At 42.8% G+C, this 14,484-nt stretch overlaps 1 long non-coding RNA gene across 1 annotated transcript in view; it reads right to left on the bottom strand.

The window, feature by feature from the left end:
• Nucleotides 1-3,221: 3,221 nt before the first annotated feature.
• The window catches only part of LOC131402339 (uncharacterized), a 29,605-nt gene continuing 18,342 nt past the window's right edge, over nucleotides 3,222-14,484 (bottom strand). The window contains exon 3 of the long non-coding RNA XR_009218566.1: nucleotides 3,222-4,910. This is a non-coding gene — a long non-coding RNA (uncharacterized LOC131402339). The remainder of the gene's footprint in view (nucleotides 4,911-14,484) is intronic.

Genomic DNA, 14,484 nt, shown 5'->3' with positions numbered 1-14,484 from the left:
ACATATTAAATTTCCTGCAAAAGTGCATTTTAAAAATTAATTCCACTGGAGGGAGCCCACCATCCTGCACAACCCACCTTCTCAAATCCAAACTCTTGACATCCTAAATTTTAATCTCCTATGTAAATGCTAGGTCCCCATGGTTAGGACCCCCAATCACAGTGCAGTGTAAAGGGATCTTACCGTAGCGATTATTTATCAGTGCACCCATCTGTACTGAATCATCATGGACTCCTCGGTGTGAATTGAGATACTCTATGGTATGCAATGGCAGGTGTGCTTTTCACAATTGGGACTCTCCCTAAGGTGATCTCTCGTCTCCTGAAAGAACGAATCTAAAAGGTCTGCAGGTATCGTATCCGAGGAAGGAGGGGGAATGGGCCACCAGGCGTGATGTCTGCAGTAACATCTGTGTCGGATGCTCTGACCGGTCAGTCAACAGCGTTCCCTGCAAGGCCGTGCTGGCGGCATCATGCAGCACACTACAGCTGCAGATGCATTTTCTCTCCAGATCGACTATCAACTGGCAGACGCTGAATAGACCAGTTTTATCATTTCCCAGAGAAAGGCTCCTAAGTGGCTTCAATGATTCAGTCTGCCCTTTGTACCTCCTGCATGTGAAGGCAGACAATGTCCTGCTGGCTCAGATATAAATTTGTCCTCAGCTCTAAGGTGACATAAGTTTCTGAAAACTGAAACTGCAAAGATGTCCTTTGTCATCTGAGACCCTGTCTTCTTTCCGCCTGGAGTGCTAGCTGTGAGAGACGTGGGTCTGCCTCGGGTCTGCTTCCTGAGACTAAGCGTGTCTCACCCTCACATGCTTCTTTCCTGGCTCCACGTGGCCTGTGCTTTCTGCTGCTGGACTCATAAGATCATCAAGCTCTGCTTGATTTCACCTTTGTCTTTTAAAAGCATTTAAAAACAAAAAGGTAACAAGGTTCTTGTTTCTAGACTTGGTCTGGGCTGAGTTGAACGTTCTCTGAGGCAATGCTGACCACTTGAACAGCAGGCAGGGGACTCTCCCCTGGAGAAAACAGGGCAGCGCGTCACTGCTCTGCTGAAGGATGAGGGTCCGTGAGTTTCTTAAATACATCCGCCTTGTCCATGGGCCACCTCATTTAGACCTCACTCATCAAACCCCGAAAGCCCTTCAAACCCTGAGTTCTCACCTCTTGCATAGCTCTCTTGACAACATAAACAGATGCTGAGGTGTCCGAGGCCTCAACAATCATGACCTAGATTCTGCACATGCATGTCAGAAAAGAAAGATGGTGTCCTGGCAGACGAGATCCTAAAGGGGAGAGTTATCAGGGCTATGCTCCCTGCAATCTGTAGGATATCAAAAGCAATTGGAATAATGTTTCCTTTTCTAGTTCCACGCCTTATAAAATATCATCTTTAAGAAGTCCTGGATGCCATAGGCCATCAGTCCCACGATGCTCAGTCTCCCATAGTTTACCATCTCAGATGTTAGGATGATTTGGCAAACCCGGCATCCTATGGTGCTTGTCCAGGGACAGTTGTGAGAGGTGTCACCTCCACTGCATGGAGAAAATTGGGGGTCATCTCTGCAGGTGTGGCTGACCAAGGGCGACCTCTGGGTGTTTCAAGCAACAAACATGGAAAGGCCCATCTGAGAAAGGCATGTGGTCCCCCACCATTGCTTAAATGTACTCCATTCATGTCTGGGAGCTCAAGGAAGCCACAGCATCAAAACTTGCCGAGCGGTGTCAGCGGCTGGGAAAACACCGTGGCCGTGATTAGAGTCTCTTCTACGAAATGCTTTCACAGGCACTGTAGCCACAGTGGGCAGCCATGGTTAAGTGGAAAACATGGGCATTTGTGGCTCAGTCAAGCATGGTTGGAACAACTGTGCTCTGAATGTGAATATGTTTTATGATGCCTTCACCAGCTCACTTACACTGTCCTCTTCATGCTTTCCAAATAACGATGTATCATACTAGTCTTTGTCTAAATATATGGATTTACGTGGGTATAAGTAGAGATATTTCAATAAACACATTGAGGAACACTTTCAATATGTATAAAACATCTAAGTCATAAAAGGGTATTTTTTTAGTTTAATCGGCAGTGCATTTTCATAAATAATGGCGAGTCTTTGAACTGACGGCAAGTCAGTGAAACAGAGAGTCATTGAAATCCAGCACTGAAATGGGACCATCTAGTGCGATGGACACCCAGTCTCAGTCACTGGATGTCAGGCTTCGAGGCCCCACGTGGTGCGTCAGGTCCTGCGTCCCAGTTAGCATCTCTCACGGCAGCCTGGAACGACCCACAATCCAAATGAAACTCCCCGTTTGCTGGCACACCTTTGAGCCGGGTGTCATAAGCACCTCCTTCAATGAGATTGCCTCCTTCAACCCTCTTCTGTATAAAATCTCATGATCTCAGGAAGGTTTAAGCACGCCGAGCCTCATTTTCCCACCTATAAATTCACATAGCCATGCTGTCTTCACACTGTGCTTCTGTGGTGGTGTTGACACAAACTCAGGCCGACGTGCAGCAGGGACGCACGGGCTCCCATCTTGCCATCTACACACCAGGCTTCCCCAAGTCTCCTTGGATGGTTCCAGGCTCCCAGAGGCACCGACACGGCACATGGATTTGTGTATTGTTGTTGTTATTTTAATCAAAGTCCAGTCCACCAGAAAGCTGTAGATATTTCTACAGGAATGTCTGGAGTCTGGTTAATTCAGAGGTTCAAGGATTCTGTTTAGCGTTGTTTAATGCTGGTAAAATAAGTAAATATGCACCCAGCACTGACACGCTTTTCTGCAGATGAGTGTCAGCAGCTCAGGGGTCGGATGTGGTCACCTGCGGAGCAGCCGCCCAGCGTGTCCAGCCTTCATCCAACCTTCTCCCTTGATTGGGAGGAAACCCATCCCGTGTTTTCTCAATCCTTCAGACCTTCTCTACAATATGCATCTACGTCCTCTGTCCCAGCACCTCGCGGGTGGAAAGCACATGCTTCTTACAACAGCCGCCTAACTGAGCTCCCTGCTCTCAGCACTGGCTCCATCAATCTCTCCTTGATCCTTCTGACAAACTGGTTTTCTGACCGCCCAGCTAAGGGCTTTCCTGGGGCTCCCCCGACCCTTGAGGGGCTCGCTTTCCTCACCAGCTTCACGCCCTGCTGTCCTGCTGTCTCCCCTCCCCCAGGACGCCCCCACTTCTTCACATTCCCCTATCTCCACCCTCTTCTGTCTTCTCCTATATTCTTCTCATCTCCCGGTCCTTGTGTGGGTGAGGCTGGCTCTGTGGGCTCCTCCTGCTACCTCCCGGCCTGCAGTGGAGGCCTGCCCTCCCCCCGCCTGGGCCTGCTGCCCGTGCCTCCCGGCAGGTCTGTCTCCCCTGCCAGCCCCTGTGAGGACCTGCGCCTGCGTCAGTTCAGTGTTTTCATCCAGATGCCACACAGCACCCGGCATGTTGTGCGTGCTCCAGAAACACACATTCACTCCCCAAAACCGATGAGATTGCACACTAACGCCCAGCCCCTGCAAGGACAGGCCTTAGCTTCTCCCTGTGCACGTCCTTCCAGGAGGAAGTCTCCTCTCCTCTTCTCTGGGGCCACCTGTTCGCTGAGCCTTGGAGTTCTGACTGCCATATCAGTGCTCACCCCTCTCTTCCTCCTGCCGCCTCCTGTCACACAGCCGGCACACATCTGGTGGGGCCTGGGCGTGACCTGGAAGCCTTTCTTCCCGTACATCAGGGCAGCAGTCACTAAGGCCTCGCCGTGCATCCCTTATTCCATCCTGCCCTTGACCTCTGCGCTCACCATTCCGTGGAGAGTGAGATCTCCGAGGAAGCCCCTAACGTTCTGACCCTATCAGGCCTCTGGGAAACGTGTGGCCCCACAGGGACCCTCCTTGCTCGGCTTCATGGTTCACCGCCCTTTCCTGACTCTGCTCTCCCCTCTCCAGCTCTCTCTTCTCATCTCTGAAACCGGCCCTCCTCTTGATGAGAATTGAGCACCTTCCAGCACTCTCAGGCCGGCCGACTTCTCCTCAGAACACCTGACAGGCCCAACCCCCTCACCCTGCCTGTGTCAGTGGCGACAGTGTCGTGCCCACTCTGGCTGTGCCATGATCATGGACTCTGTTCTTAGGCTGTGTGTGTGTGAGAGACACGCCTTGGCGCATGTGTGTTGAGCACCATCACTGAACTTGTGTCATGTCTAAAATCAAGCTCCCCGTGCGTCTTCCCAGCCCTCAGAGAAGCCCAGCACGCATCTGTCCTCACCGTCCATGGAACACTCTTCTTCCTGGCCGGAAACCACTGCACATCTTCACCTCTCCTCCTCAGGATCTCTGCCTAATTGGTCCCATAAACCTTCCAGTTTGTTCTTGGAAATGACTCTGGGTCTGCTTCTTTCACCTCCAGTGGCCTTTCCACCACTGTGACACCACGACCTTGGTTCAGACTCAACATTCTCACCACTCGTGCCGCACGCTCTGACAGGTGACTTCCTGTCAGCGGTGTTCTCGTCCTGCGACTTCCCGTGGACGGACGTGGATTTCTATGCACTGCAGTCGGCAGAGTCTTCTGACCGAACAGAGTCTGCCACCTGCCCGGGTCACAAGCTCTCGGTGTCAGTCACCACGCGCTCCTCCATGCCTGCCTCCACGGGGCCTCCCCTCTGAACTGCCCTTCCTTCTGTAATCCTGCAATGACTGACTGTCAGATACTCCACGTGAATACACGGGGACGTCACTGGTGTTTCTTTCAACACCCAGCACGAGAGGCTCAATCCTCGATGAATGAAATGTTCCCCACTCCTGTGTCATGGACCCTTAGAGTCTAACATACTCCAGAGGAAGAGTGTGCTCTCAGTCCTCCCCAACACTCTAGTCCTTGTGACATCATGGGAACAGCAGGGTTAAAATGTTTTCCTGGAAAGAAAAGAGCCATATGTAAATAGTTCTTGCCTAAAAGCAGATCTTTCTCCTTGAATGATCACGTTCAACAAATCGGGCAGTAGGAGGCCCTATCGTGTCTTGCAAAAAACATTAAAACATTGTTTTACGGCAGTGAATAAGAATTCATTTAACTGGTTCTTGAGATTTCAAATAAAGGTCTAATTAACATCGAGAATTTCATTTTACTTTACACTAAAATGAGCAATCATTGGTTTTTAGGGTTTTTTTTTGAATTTGACACAGATTTACTCTCACCATGTCTGAGTATATTGAAGAGGTGTTGGGGAGAAAGAGTAAGGATAATGGGCACATGCCTGATCTTTATTCCACTGAACAGGCATCCCCAGGCATCAGCTGCTTGTGAGGCAGCAGGGGGTGTGTTAAATCTGAGGCTGCATGTGTCTGTTCACAGGGCCCTCGCTGCACTGGGATGAAGTACATGAAACGGACTCTAGGAGAAGAGGAAACGTCTTGGACTTTTATAAACCTTAGAACACGTCTGTTTTGCTCCAAGGCATCTGAACATCTGGGCAGCCGTTTCTCAATGGATTAGTCTGGACAATGTCTTTCAAACACCCTGAGTGGCAGAGTTCTGCCTGAGGGGCAGACGGCAGCTGAAGGGCAGGTGCTCCACACACCCGTCACTCGAGCTAGGGGTATGTGAGAAAATGCATCCCCTTTCATGTGTGGATAAATAGTTCCATTCCTTTGATTTCTTTTGTACTCTCTGGGGCCTACGGCATTGTGATAGCGTGAACATTCAACTCTCGCTGACCAAGTCTCAAGATGATGTGCTCACTCCTGATCGTCATTTCGCCAAGCTCCACTCTGTTGCTAATGATCTCAGAGAGTTTTCTGAAGATGAACTGCATTTTCCTTCAGTGTAAGATTATGCAGTATAAATACAAAGACACAGACCATGCAGCATCAGAGTCTGCAAAAGTGTATGTGAAATGTGCTGGTTGAGATATTGAAAGTGCAGCTGAGAGATGAGAAACAGGAAAAGACACAGCTGTGGAGTGTGGGTGTCCATGTGGGTCAAGTATGTGAGTAAGAGAGTTGAGGTGGAAGACAACAGGGACTGATGTGGAATTAGTCACTATGGAAACTCATGACCTGTCTTAAGAGGCAGCCTCTACTTGCTTCCAGCCAGTTGGTCATTGTCACTATGGGACAAGAGTGTAAAATCTTCTGATTTCTAATAGGAGCATGAAATGTGTATTTTACATAAAAGACCTGATTTCCAAAACCTTATTTAGACAAAACAACCTATGATTCACCAAAGATGGCCCCCAGTGTGCCAGTTTGCAATTTCTTGTCTAGAGCACTTGTTTTTAAACATTTTTCAAAGGCAGAGTCTACTTTTCAAATGGAGTCATGCGTGAAACTCTAAAATAAAAACTGACAGAAATACTTTTCCATTGCTATAAAATTATTTTGTTTGTTTAACTTTCTCATATTTATTTGCTATAATTTAGAAAATGGTGGCTCTGTTTTGATAGACATTTAAAAGTTGAAATTCTGGAGAATAGATTGCTGTGGCTGTTTTACATAGCCTCAGGATCCAAGTTATTGCTATATTTTGTTTTGGTGACACTATAACAAAAAGTTCTGATTTACACAGAATCAGAAATATAGTTGCAAATAGTGATTTTTAAAGCATGCCTTACAATCCTGGGATACGTCCAAATTAAACTAGATCTGGGGCTTTAAAGAGGGGTCATAGGAAATCCTCACTTCCAAGATAAATTGCATAGCAAAACGTAACCACTTCTTCTCTCCTTACCACAAAAATAAAAGTCAGCCAAGTAGAACCCAAAACTCACCATAAGCACCAAAACTATCTATATCCCAACCCTGTCATGACTCATGGTTTACGGCAGAAAGAACATGCATCTAGCTAACACAACTCTCTCTGGAAGTGAATAAGTCACCGTTACTGGGTATTCCCACTGAGCTACCTTCCTGGAGAAGATGTGCACAGACCTGGGTTCTTAGTAAATGAAGCTGCAGAGGTCTGACCTTCATAGTGAATGACATATTCACAGGTATACAGGGATGAAAGGAAATTTTCATTTAGGTTGTGAACAAAACTGAGGTCATTTGCTCAGAAGCAAAATAACGTGCTAGCATATCACGAGGAGCTGGTTTTTTAAAAAAAAGGAAAAGAAAATGAAGATTTGGGCAGAGGGCGTGTCTGGATACTCAACAGTGATTCCACTAAGCCTCACTACTTCTCAGCTGGAGACGACTGTCAGTTACCGACCGCAATGGGAGTGTGAAGAGCGTATTGTTTGAGGGAGTTTGGCTCGTGATAGTCATGAAGAAGTGTCAAAAATCTCTATGCTTTTATGTATTTGGCCCATGACACAGATTTGAAAATAAAAAAAAATAAAATAGGCTAATCATTTTCATTTGTAGTCACATGTCGCTGTTTAAAGAAATGGCTACATGCTCTTCTTTAATCCAACAGAATGAGACCCATCAACAGTCCATTATTCCAGAGGAAAACCAAAGAATAAACTACCATCCATGTCGATATGGATCCAGTCTTGGGATATGACCCTGAAGAAGACAGTCAAGATTGGGCTGGATTTTAGCCATACCCTGTGGAAAGTGTGGGGAGTGGTTGAGAGCATTATGAGTGACCCATCCAAAGGGAGGAAAGTAGGTGCTCCACAGGGGCATGGTTTTTTAATTTGCATTTGGGTCCCACAGCCAGCAGGATGGCTTTCCTGCTGGGTGGACTCCTAGCTCTTCTCACCTATTGGGAGGACACTTGGGAAGAGTCAGCGGTAGAGCTGACATTGGCTGGTGATGGTCAATTGCCTCCTTGACGACCAGATGCTAGAATCAGCCAAGCGTTTTTTGAGGCCCCTTTTTCAAATCATGATAGAGACTGCTTTGTTCTGGGCAGGGGCAAATGTTTCCAGTCAGATTGAAGTCGTTTCAGGTTTATTTCAACTGCAAAGAGTATAGTTGGGGAAAGCTGACAAAGACGCCCCTGCACACCGGCCAACGTCAATACTTGATATGATACAATGTTTGAAAGAAAGAGGAAACTCGTCCTCTTAGGGTCTCCTGGTGAGGCTTCCTCGGAGGCAACAGTAAATTGATGGAGATGTTCTAGCCCTGCCCCTTCTGCTGTCTCCACCCAAATTCTCAAGGCTCCTCCTGCACAGCGCAGGCCCCTAACAAGGAAATGAGGTTGGGATTCCTGGGACTCTCGTGGTCAAGGCCGATGGCTATGTGGGACTGCTCACCCGAGACATCCACTCACTCTGTCCCTGTCAGTCTGGGTACCAGGTTTGCCTGTTGGTAAGAGCAGATCCTGGAAGCTGCTGGTCTCGCTTCCTCTCTTGTCCCAACAGCCATACCTGACACATGGTTACAATGGCGAGACAGAGCGAGAGAGAGGTGGTAAACCTAATCGTTATTCTGCGGGCTATGGATCCAGCAAACGTCTGGTGAAACGAGAAGAACTGAGGGACAAATAACAGTTTGTGACATAATGGTATCTTTTATTTGAATTCATATTGTAGTTTTTTATTTCCGTAAATATAGAAGTTTCTTCCTAAACTTTTTTCTTTTCTGTTTTTTCCCTATAACATTATTCGTCATTTAATCAGTAAACAACATAAACTTCTACATTCTTTACAAGGAAGAGATTATCTGGGTCACGACTTTGCGATGAGCCTGGCTTCCACTTTATTCCCTAGTTCTAGTATCTGAAATCTTCCATCTCTGTGACCACATTTTCTATTTTTTCGTCTCCTGCCTCGGTAACCTATTTAATCTCTGGTGCCCTGAGAACGATGATCAGCTGTGCTCTCATCAGCACAGAGGTTCCTTTTGTTAACATGTTGTTAAACTTACTACTTCTGTTTGCCAGCATGTTATAGCCTCATAAGGATGTTTCCACCATAGTCCTTCTGCCTTTCTACTCTTCCTCTTTTCCTTTCTTTCTCTTTCTGTCTCTTCGTTCAACATTTTTCTCCTTTCTTTTCTGCATTTTCTCTCTACTCTTTCTCATACTCTCTTAAAACTCTCTTCTACATTCTCTTCCTCAATTCATTCCATTTTTTTCTCCTTCCCTGTAATTTTAAGACAACATTGTAGTTAAAGTGTGAAGAACTTCATTTAGGGGCCAGTCCCCTGGCTTAGCGGTTAAGTTTCCGTGCTCCGCTACTGGCCGCCTGGGTTCGGATCCTAGGCGTGCACCAACGCACCGCTTGTCCGGCCATGGTGAGGCAGCGTCCCACATACAGCAACTAGAGGGATATGCAACTATGACATATAACTATCTACTGGGGCTTTGGGGAGAAAAGGTGGGGGAAAAAAAGGAGGAGGATTGGCAATAGATGTTATCTCAGGGCCAGTCTTGCTCAGCAAATAGAGGAGGATTGGCGTGGATGTTAGCTCAGGGCTGATCTTCCTCACACACACACACACAAAAGAACTTCATTTATAACAGCCTGCCTGACGTCTCCCAGGAGCTCTCACATCATCTATCAATCAACTGCCTGTGGATACAGATGTTCAGGCAACCAACTTTCCCTCTCCAATCTTCGACCCTTCCTTCCTCATGTTGGGCCCTCGGAGATCACAGCAGCTGGTATTAATGCCTCAGGGAAGAATACTTCCATTATGATCAGTCTAGCAACTCTACTCACAAAGGGACATTTAAGGATATTGTTAGACATAGCATGACCTACCTAGAAAACCTCTGTGTCACTTCATATCACTGTTGAATCAGTGACAAGGTCATGCTTTCAGAGTTTCCAGTTTCCATCTTGAATTCTTTTTCAATTAGAGGAACAAAACTAGCCCATTGCTATTTTCCTAGCCTCCCATATATGCTACATACTTCCTCAAACATTACTGATAATAGTTGTGAAATCATATTTTTAATTTCAATAAGTATTCTCAAACATGATTAGTGGCTCTGCAGATTTAACTCTCTTTAAACAACTATTTATGGCATATCTCCATTTATTTAGGTCTGTTTCAATTTCTCTCAACAAAGATTTTTAGTCTTCAGTTTATAAAACTGCATATTTTTTTGCTAGATTTTTACTAGGTACTTGAATTATATAGTGCCATGGTAATGTTTTGTTACAGTATATAGAAATGCAATTAATTTCTGCAAATTGGCCTTGTATTCTGCAACTTTGCTAAGTTCACTTACTAGTTCAATGTTTCTGTAGGATCCCGTGGGTTTAGGATGTATACCACACCATTAAATGTGATATTTTCTGTACAATATTTTCTAAATGCACTTTTTGAGATAGAGGAAATTCACTTCTATTTCTTGTTTGCTGAGGGTTTTTACTATGAATGGACATTAAATTTTGTCAAATGCTTTGTCTTCGTCTATTAAGATGATCATATGATGTTTTTCCTCAATTATGGGAAAATGTGGCAATTAACATTGCTTGCTTTCCAAATTTTAAACCAACTTAGCCATGTTGTTAATATATTGTTGAATTTGATTTGATAACTTGGTCAAGAATTTTTGCTTCTATGTTCGTGAAGAATATTGGTCTTTTTTCTTTAGCTATCTTTCTTAGCTTTTGATATCAGGGATATGCTGGCTTCATAAAACAAATTGCATCCTGTTCTCTTCTCCTCTATTTTTCAAAAGAGTTTATGTTAAAATGGTGTTATTTCCCTCGTATATATTTGACAGATTTCACTTAGTGAAGTCATCCAAACCTGGAGTTATATTCATGGAAAGGTTTTTGATTAAACATACAATATCTTTAGTAGATATGGCCTAATTAAATTGTATGCTTTTATGTCAATCTTGAAAACGCAGGTCTTTCAAGAAATGTATTCCTTTCCCTTAAGTTGTCAAATTTATGCTAACAAGTTCTTCACAATATCCCATTATTAACCTTTTATTTTCTGTAGTAATGCCTCCTCTTCTGTTACTGATATTAGTAGTTTGCAATTTCTCTTTTGTCTTGGCCAGTTTTACTAGGAGTTTATTAATTTTTCATACTTTTTGATTTTCCTATTATTTATACATTTTCTATTCTATTGAGTTATTCTCTTTATTTTATAATTTGCTTTCTTTTAAATATTCTGAATTTAATTTGTTCTTTTTTTTCCTAGCTTCTTAAGTTGAAGCAAAAATCAATGATATTACAACTTTCTTTTTCCCTAATATAATTATTTAAACCTATAAATTTCCCTCTATGTACTGCATTTGGTACATCCCACAAATTTCAATATCCTATGTTTTCATTACATTTTAATTAAAAATATATTCTAATGTCTATTTTATTTTCTTCCTTGCCCATTTTTATTCTGAATAATTTTGTTTAATTTCTAAATATTTGAGAAATTTTGAGATATCTTATTTTTATTATTTCCTAATTTAATTCTGTTGTAGACAATTTTTTTTCTTAATTGTTTCAGTCTTTCAAATTTACTGAGATTTATTTTATGGTTAAAAATATAATTTATCCTTGTAAATTTTCATGTGCACCTGGAAGAAATATATTTTCTGCATTCGAGTCTAGTGTTCTAGAAATATAAGTAGTTTAAGTTGGTTCATGCTGTTGTTCCAACCTTTTATATATTTTCTAATATTTGAATTTATTTAAAATAGTGTTCATTTCCTGATATAAATTGGACTTAAGTCTCATACTATGTAATTTTCTTTATTTTTTCAGTAAATTATTGTTATGTATGATAAAAAAATAGAAGCATACTATAAGTTGAACAGATGCCTTCTCTATATTATTTATCATTTATTACCACAATAGTAATATTTAAAGGACTTCACTTCTGCAAATGTCATATTTCTTATCTGCCTCATCATTTTCACATTTTCTACTTGATCAGTGCATAAACACGCTTTACTGTCCCCCATTTTAAAGAAAGCAAACAAACAAACAAAAAAACTTCCCAACCCTTGTCCCCTCCAACAAGAACCCGAATTTTCTTCTCTCCTTCTCAGCACTCTTCCTTCAAGGAAAGGACTAAACTTGCCATGTCCCATTCTCATCTTCCATTCTCCTTTCAATTCATTCCAATTTACTTTCTTTCCAATAACCCACTAAAGAGCCATTATGAAGGCCATGTATTTTTTTTTTCATCTTTTTAATACAACTTTTAATAATCTGATTGATTGTGAAATGCAGTGTTCAATTCTACAAATAGTAGAAGAAATAGCAAGATACATGAGACTGTTATACATAAAAAGTTTTCTTACAAAACATATGCAAACAGCTTTGAAAAAAAGACTGAAGGCATCATCCTTGATAATTTTCTTCTATATTAAAAAAATCTCATAACTAATGTTATTTTTAATTTTTCTTTTAAAAAATTAGATTTAGGTACAATTTGCTGATGTCTTTTCTATATACTTCTTTTACATGAACTTTTACTAGTATTTGATAATTTTGACCACTTGAAACATCTCTTCCTCTATGTTTTCAATATGCCACACTCTCCTAGTTTTTAACCTTCTCTTCTTAACTTCTAAATTTTTAGAATATAAAGTCTTGTCCTAGTTCCTTTTCGTTTTTACTAATTGATCCCAACTATTTCCATGGCTCTATATATCATCTCTATGCTTATAATTTTGGATTTGTATCTCCAGCCTGGCCTTTTCTCCTGAGCTTTAAAATGGAGTATCCAACTGCCTATTCCAAGAGTCCGTGTGTATCATAAGGGACAGCTCAACTTTAGCTAGGCCCAAACCAAAAATGTGATTCAACCTTTCTTAACACCTCATTCTTAAATCTACTCACTGTTCTTTCAAGCTTTCCTCACCTCAGTTACTTGGGACAAAAATTTGGAGCTCAATTTATTCCTTTTTTTCCTCATTTTCCTGCCGTCTGGTAGCCATACTGTCTTTCAAAATTACCAGTCTGATCATGTTACTCTCTGCTGAAAATTTTTTAGTGATTTCCCATTTCATGTGAGGTATAAACCATGTGTACCCTGGTCTCTAATGCTCTATGTGATGTGCTCTCCTTCTGCTCAGATTTCACCCCCTCCTCTCTTCCTCTTTATTCTCCAGGCTCCAGATGCACAGCCGTTCTTTATGTCCCCCAAATACTCTAAATGCAATCTCATCTCAGCACATTTGCAGGAGTTAATCTCTCTTCTTGGGATGATCTGCCTTCAGATCTTCTTAGAGCTGCCTCTTCATTGTTCGATTGTTTACACCAAAGTTACCTTCTCAGAGTCCCAGACTCACCCCATACCCCACCCTGGCTCTCTTCCACATCCCCTTTATTTATTTCCTTCATGGTACCTGAGTACCTGGCTTTACTGTCCATCTTCTTCCACTACAGTAAGTTGTTTCCTACTGATCACTCAGTTTAGATGTGTCTCTGACACTTAGAAAATTCTCAGATGATATTTTATCAATAGAACTTCCGCCTTCACAAAATGGAGAGAAATGAGCATGGCTTTTAGGGTTAGATAGTCTACCCGGAGCTTGACCTTAACTTACTGTGACCTGAGTGAGTGACAGAACCTCTAAGGCTAAGATTCTTCGTCTAATATAAGAATAATAGCATCTACTCAATATGGTCATTCTGAGGTTTAATGAAATAAAATGTGTGTTTCACTAGCAGGTAGTAATTATCCAAAAAAGTTAGCCAGAGAAACTATTTTTGTTGTTCTTAGTAGTATTTACAACACTAGGTTCAATATGGACTTTACTCTTTGTTTTATAAATTCATTTGACTAACACATAAGAGAGTATCTACTAATTTATCAAACATTATTTGGGGACCAAGATGTATGAAGATAAAGGATCTCACAGTCTTCTAAGTAAGACATGGGTAATATGAGTCATATATAAATATTCTACTAATACACACTCTATGATACACATTTGTGCATATATTATATATCTAGCCATATATAGACTATTTAATAGATTACACATACAAAATGTAACTGCAATACTAAATGGCAAGTCCTGTATAAGCACAATAGTAGCACAAGGCGAAAGTGATGTATTTCACTTAATGTCTTCCAGTAGCATAACAAGTGTACTTTTGTCATTGTTTTAGTCATCTCCCTTTTTTTAAGGAATGTATTTAGAATCTGAGCTCGTCAAAAAGATTCTGTAAAAGTGACATCAGCGTCATGGCGGAGCGAGCTTTCCCGTAAACTCTTCCCCTGATAAGATACAACAAAAGGAACAGTCACAGACCAACAATGGAATGCTAGACAGTGAAAAGCAGGATCGGGAAGATCCACACTGCCGCACATCTGAGAGTGGAACGTGCTGGGCCCCTGGAGGAAGTGGGGAGAGGTAAGGAGAACTTTTCTCCCTCCCCATCAGACCAGCGATCCTGGTCTGCTCGGCTCCCAGAGAGGGGGGAGGGGCGGCCCTCTGCAGGGAAACCATAGCTCTTTGGGCTCTCTCAGCCAGTGGCAAACTCCCACACAGAGGACTCAGAATTGCTACAGGGTACCATCAATATCTGAGCACCCCAGAGAGCGGATAACGAGGGGCGAATGAGAAGCCCCCCACGCCAGGGGCCCAGCGGGCAAAAGAGAGAGCACCCCCCTT

The sequence above is a fragment of the Diceros bicornis genome, unplaced genomic scaffold (genome assembly GCF_020826845.1).
Source record: "Diceros bicornis minor isolate mBicDic1 unplaced genomic scaffold, mDicBic1.mat.cur d_74_multi, whole genome shotgun sequence".
NCBI lineage: Eukaryota > Metazoa > Chordata > Mammalia > Perissodactyla > Rhinocerotidae > Diceros > Diceros bicornis.
The sequence above is the reverse complement of the archived record's forward strand: the minus strand, read 5'-3'. Positions and strand labels throughout refer to the sequence as shown.